Source organism: Ceratotherium simum, chromosome X (assembly GCF_057802395.1).
Source record: "Ceratotherium simum simum isolate JZ-2026a chromosome X, ASM5780239v1, whole genome shotgun sequence".
NCBI classification, from domain to species: domain Eukaryota; kingdom Metazoa; phylum Chordata; class Mammalia; order Perissodactyla; family Rhinocerotidae; genus Ceratotherium; species Ceratotherium simum.
This window is the reverse complement of record NC_141940.1, coordinates 109,754,463-109,761,404: the sequence shown is the minus strand read 5'-3', so window position 1 is coordinate 109,761,404 and position 6,942 is coordinate 109,754,463.

Here is a 6,942-nt window from a genome sequence, read left to right as displayed (position 1 = left end):
TCTCTTTAAACAGGTCACGGCTTCTAGAGATCCCTACACAGGGATGTCCGCTGTAGTCATCTCTAAGTCAGATCTGTAGTCTTTTGGTGGGGATGCTTTCCTAAGCATATCAATTGTTTCTCCCATCCCCTCTCTTCCCCAATCTCATGAGCCCCCAAACCCCTCCCCTGGGCCCAGCTAGGAGAATACCAAATCCCTAAACATCCAAAAGGGATGTGGGCGCAAAAACAAACAACCTTCAAGGGGCACTCCCCCCAGGAAACAGAGCATGTCTGACGTATTTACATTTGTGTTATTACATTTGTGTTATTTCGCCAGTATGGGAAGCTACCTCAAGGAAAATGAATTGATAACTTGACTTATAGGTTTATGACCAAGAGGACTCAATAATGTGATTCTTCCTGGAACCAAATCCTTCTTCATATTTCACCTCCATCCTTAAAGCCCTAGCAAGCAATTCTCTGCTGGCAGTTGTTAGAATAACTGCTTTGTGCCTGCAGCCAGCCAACAAGGGTTCAGAAACATTCAGGTTTGGTCTCAGACTCCCCAACACATTGTGACAGGTTTAGACAACATGGGGTGCTATGTGAGCAAGCACAAAAGGGGGGATGTAATCTGGGCTTGGGAAGGTTAAGCAAGGCTTCTCAGAGGCAGTGATCTCTAAATTCAGTCCAAAGAGAAGAAGGAGAAGGAAAAAGGAAGAGAATAAAGGACACCCACAGGGCAGTGCTTTCCAGGCCTGGGAGAGGCAGCAATGCACCTTTAGAGAACCGCTGATCATTTAGTAGGGTTACAGTGTAGGACACAAGAAGGGGAGAAGGAAAAGAAGCAAAAATCAGGAAGGCCGCAGAGTATAGGCCATGGCAGTCAGGCCTTCTTCCCTGCTGTGCTGCCTCTCACCCCATGTTCTTTCCACTTTACCATGTTATTATACTGATTAACATAGTAAATGATCTTAACATTGTTGCATTTTTTACTCCTACTTAATTCCATAAATTGTTCATTTGTAATCTACTATACTAATTTAGTTATTCATGCCATAAACATGAGTGCCCACTATGTGCCAAGTCCTGTTCTAAGCACTGGGGATCTATCAGTGACCAAAACATATCAAAATACTTGCCCTCTTATGGATTACATAAGTTAGGTAATAAAATAAATAAGCAAATTATATGATCTGTTAGAATGTGACGAGTGCTACAGGAAGTAATAGAGCAGGGTAAAGAGATTAGGAGTGTCGAGGGGGAGGGGTCTTCCAGTTTTAACTGGGATAATCAGGGTAGGAAGTGTCATTTGAGCCTTGACTTGAAGGAGATGACGGACTAGAGTGTGTAAAGCCCTGTAGGCCATTGTAAGGTCTTTGGCCTTGGAGAAATTGGGAACCACTGGAAGCTTTTGAGAAGAGGAGCAATATGATTAACACTCAGGCTGCTGTGTAAATAATAGAATTTAGGCATAATGTAATGTGCAACATGACGACTATAGTTAACACTGCTGTATGGTATATTTGAAATTTGCTAAGAGAGTAAATCCTAAGAATTCTCATCACAAGGAAAAAAACACTTTTTCTTTTTTTCTCTCTTTTTTTTGTATCTGTATGAGATGATGGATGTTTAAACTTATTGCAGTAATCATTTCACGATATATGTAAGTCAAGTCATTATGCTGTACACCTTAAACATATACAGTGCCGTATGTCAATTATATCTCAATAAAACTGAAAGAAAAAACGCTGGAAAGATAACACAAAAAAATAAAAAATAAAATGGGCTGTTAAAAAAAAGAATTTAGGCGGACAAATGTGGAAGCAGGGAGATGGGTAAGGAGACTATTCCAACAATGGAATGGAGGCTACAGTAGAGACAGTGAAAAGTGGCCAGACTCTGCAAATATTCTGAAGGTAGAGCCAACAGGATTTCCTGGATGTAGGGATACAGGAAAGAGAGGAGTCAAGGATGTCACCAAAGTTTCTGGCCTAAGTGATTGGAAGGATGGAAATGTCATTTCTGGTGATGGGGGAGACTTCAAGAGGAGCAGGTTTGAAGGGGGTGGGGAAGAAAGGAGAGGGTGCAAGGACTGGGCCCTGGGGCGTGCCAAGGGCAGGGAGCCGTCCAGGTGAACATAGGAACTAGTCTAGGAGACCAGAGTGTGGTAGGCTACCAGCTGGAGAGACAGGTAGTGTAAATTGCTAAATATCCAATATCAATAAAAGATGCAGTGAATGTCGCTATTTTAACTGAATACATTTACCTTGAAATACAGTGTAAACAATGCCCCCTTAAAATGAAAACATTAAAAAGAGAAAATTTTTAAAAAGTTAATCATTTTTGTGCTCCTTATGAACCAATGAAAAATAACACTATGTAGGGGCCGGCCCGGTGGCGTAGCGGTTAAGTGCGCGTGCTCCGCTGCTGGCAGCCCGGGCCCGGATCCCGGGCGTGCACCGTCGCACCGCTTGTCAGGCCATGCTGTGGCGGCGTCCCACATAAAGTGGAGGAAGATGGGCACGGATGTTAGCCCAGGGCCAGTCTTCCTCAGCAAAAAGAGGAGGATTGGCAGATGTTAGCTCAGGGCTGATCTTCCTCACAAAAAAAATAAAATAAATTAAAAAAAAATAACACTATGCTTCAGAAGCCTCGACATGCAAGCCACATATTCATGAGGTGTTTATGAGATTACCAAGGGGCTGAGTGTAAGCAGAGCAAGGACTGGGGCATGCCAGCGTTAGGGAATCATTCGGGAGAAGATAGAGAACTGTCAAGGAGACACAAAAGGAGTAGCCAGTGTGATAAAAGTAAAACAAAGAGTGTGGTATGCTAAGCCAGATAGAAAAGTACTGTCAGTTGTTAAACATCCACTATCAATAAAAGATGAATGTCACCATTTTAATGGAATATATTTTCTTTGAAACACAATGTAGACAATGCCCCCTTGTAAATGAAAATGTTAAAAAGAACAAATTCCCCCCAAAGTTAATCATTTTTATGTTCTTTATGAACCAATGAAAAGCAACACTATACTTTAGAAGCCTCAAGATACAAGCCACATATTCATAAGTACTACATTTCAGAAGATGTGCACGAAAACACACACACATCCTAAGTGTGAGCGCCAGAGTTGAGGTAGGTGGGAGCAATGACGAGCTGCTATATGGTGTTTGCTCGATGAAAGAAGCGGGGGAAAAAAAAGCCTCTGATAATTACGGTTGCCAGAAGCACAGCTTTAGGGTTTGGGGACTGTGGTTAAGGATAGAGACGGGATTGAATCTAGGCTCTGAGGTTATTTATTGGTTTCAAAACTAAGTTCTTAAAAAAAACAGTGATCACATAGCTCTCTCGGGACAAAATGTCTCTGTGGATACAGGGCAGAGAGGAACTTTAGGTAAGTCAGTTCTGGCTGCCTCGGCTTGGGGCCGGGGTCGCTGAAGTGGAAGCAGGGGAAGCGCACATGAACAATGGGACCCAGGCCAGGCTGAAAGGATGGCTGAGCTTCATGCTGTCCAGCAGCTTGGGAGAAGAGTGGCACTGTTTTGGTGAGCGGTGTTGGAATGCTAAGCATAGGTGAGGTAGGATGACCCTCTGGGATTGGATGTCTCAATGATGCTAAATGGTGATTCTTCCCAAATTGATCCACAGATTCAAAACAATTGCTACCAGACATCCAGCTGGCTTTTTTGCAGAAATTGACAAGCTGATTCTAAAATTTATATGGAAATGCAAAGGCTTTAGAAGAGCCAACACAATTTTGAAAAGGAACATAGTTAAAGGATTTATACTTTCCAATTTCAAGATGTACTAAAACTACAGAAATCAAGACAGTGTGGTACTGCCACAAAGACAGACATATAGATCAATGGAACAGAATTGAGAGTCCAGAAATAAACCCTTTTATGGTCAATTTATTTTTGACAAAGGTGCCAAGGCAATTCAATAGGGAAAGGATTGTCTTTTCAACAAACGGTGCTGGGACAATTGGATATCCACATGCAAAAAGATGGAGTTAAACCCTTACTTCACACTATACACAAAAATTAACTCAAAATAGATCATAGACCTAAATCTAAGAGCTAAAACTATAAACCTTTAAGAAGAAAACATAGGGGTAAATCTTTGTGACCTTGGGTTAGGCAAGTATTCTTTTCTTTTTTTTCAAAATACTTATTTATTAATTCATTTACAATAATAAACTTTTATGTGTTAACATAAATCACACATTTTTATGAAAAACAGCTGTTTTCCAAAACAAAAAAATCTAGTGAGAAGAGGAGCATTGTTTCACATTTTTTACAAATCTCTGTGATGGCTGGCTTAATAGAGAACAGGTGGGGTCTCATATCTGCTTCTGTCCTCAATCTGTTATGGCATCGCACATCATGTAACCTCTGGAAAAGACTGGTGCACATTCATGAGAGAATGAGAGTGAAAAATGCAAATGACATCATAGTGTTATTATGAAAACAGGCCCCACAGATCCCCGGAAAAGGGGGTCCCTATATTTCTTTTTAAAAGCTAAGAAGCTGTTTCTAGAAGCTTTCCCAGCAGACCACCCCTCGTGTTTAATTGACCAGGACGGGATCACTTAGGCAGTATTCTTAAATGTGACACCAAAAGCATGATTCATAAAAGAAGAAATAAATTGGACTTCATCAAAGTTAAAAACTTTTGCTTTTCAAAGACACCATTAAGAAAATGAAAAGATAAGCTACAGACTGGGAGAAAACATTTGCAAATCATGTATCCGATAAAAACTTGTATCCAAAATATATAAAGAACTCTTTTTTTTTTTTTTTTTTGTGACGAACATTAGCCCTGAGCTAACATCTGTTGCCAGTCCTCCCCTTTTTGCTGAGAAAGATTGTCCCTGGGCTAACATCTGTGCCCATCTCCCTCGACTTTATATGGGATGCCGCCACAGCATGGCTTGACAAGCGGTGCATGCCTGGGATCCGAACCGGCAAACCCTGGGCCATAGAAGCGGAGCATGAGAACTTAACTGCTACGCCACCGGGCCAGCCCCTATAAAGAACTCTTGCAACTCGACAATAAGAAGATAAACAACCTAATTTAAAAATAGGTTTAAATATTTTACCGAAGAAGAGATATGAATGGCTAATAAGTACTACATGAAAAGATGCTCAACGTCATTAGTCATTAGAGAAAGGCAAATTAAAACTACATATATTAGAATACCTATAATAAAAAGGAGAGACAATATCAAGCGCTGGTGAGGATGTGGAGAAACTAGAGCCCTCATACATTGCTGGTGGGAATGTAAAATGGTGCAGCCACTTTGGAAAAGTTTGGCTGTTGCTCAAAATGTTAAATATAGATTTACCATAGGACTCACGAATTGCACAACTATTAACCAAGAGAAATGAAAACATTTTTATAAAAATGTGTACATAAATGTTCATAGCATTATTCACAATAACAAAAACTTGTACATGAATGTTCATAACAGTATTATTCACAATAGCCAAAAAGTGGAAACAATCCAAATACCCACCAATTGGTAAATGGATCAACAAAATGTGGTATGTCCATACAACGGAATTACATTCAGCAATAAAAAGCAATGAACTACTACTGATAGACGCTACAACATAGATGAACCTCAAAACCATTATGCTAAGTGAGAGAAGCCAGATGCAAAAGACCACATACTGTATGATTCCATTTATACAAAATATCCAGAAAAGGCAAATCTATAAAGACAGACCATTAGTGGTTGCCTGGGTCCAGAGATGGAAACGTGGATTGACTGCAAATGCACACAAGGGATCTCTTTGGGGTGATGGAAATATTCAAAATCTGAATTGTGGTGATGGTTGCACAACTCTGTAAATTTACTAAAAATCATTGAATTGTATACTTAAAGCAGGTGAATTTTATGGTGTGCAAATTTTACCTCTATAAAACCGATTTTTATAAAACAGTATACTTATAATTGCCTATGAATTCCAGCTCTGCTACTTATTAGCTGTGGAATCGTGGGCATGTTATCTAATCTTTTTAGGACTCAATTTCCTCACTTGTAAAATGGGAATAATAGTATATACCTCATCAGATTGTCGTGAAGATTCAAGTTAATACTTAAGTCGGTGCCAGTATTTGTTAACTACTATTATCTTATTAATAACATTTTCTGTGATGTTTATACTTCCAATAAAAGTTTCTGACAATGAAGCACATTATATTCTATTTATCAATGAATTTTATTATTTTATTGAGCTATAATTCACATACCATAAGATTTACACTTTCAAACTGTACAATTCATTGGTTTTTAGTATATTCACAAAGTAGTGCAACCATCACCACTAATTCTACATTTTTATCAACTCAATGGGTTTTTTGAATTGGCTGGTGTATTTAGAATGTAAGATGAATTCTCAATTTATAAACTTATAAATTTCTAAGTTTCTAAATTTAGGAACTAAATGCCTCCATCCAAATACAATATATTGTAGTTTCCACCTTCACTTAAGCAATGAACTTGTTTATTGAAACATAGCTTCCTAAGAAAACTGTTGTACCTAAATTTATGTGATAGGAAACATATATTCATTTTAATCTTAAGTATTCAATGAACACAGGTAGCCTAAATTCTTATTCACCTCTCCTTACATTTTTTTCTGGCTATAAATAATGAATACCTGTTCATGATAGAACATTTGTAAAGTATAGAAATGCATGGGGAGAAACAAAAATTGCTCGACTTCTTTTTAACACACGATGAATAAAGGGTTAAGAAAGTCTCGAAAATCTTTACATTTTAAAACACTGATTTAGTATTAAACACTAAACAAGTGGGTTTTCTTGGATCGGCTTTTTAAAAAATCTCTGGGCGCTCTTACGACATCTAGCTTCTATCTTATGCTAACTCCCTTCTGAACGCAGTCTAGCGCCACCACGGACGGCCTCCCTGGCTCTAGAAACCTCT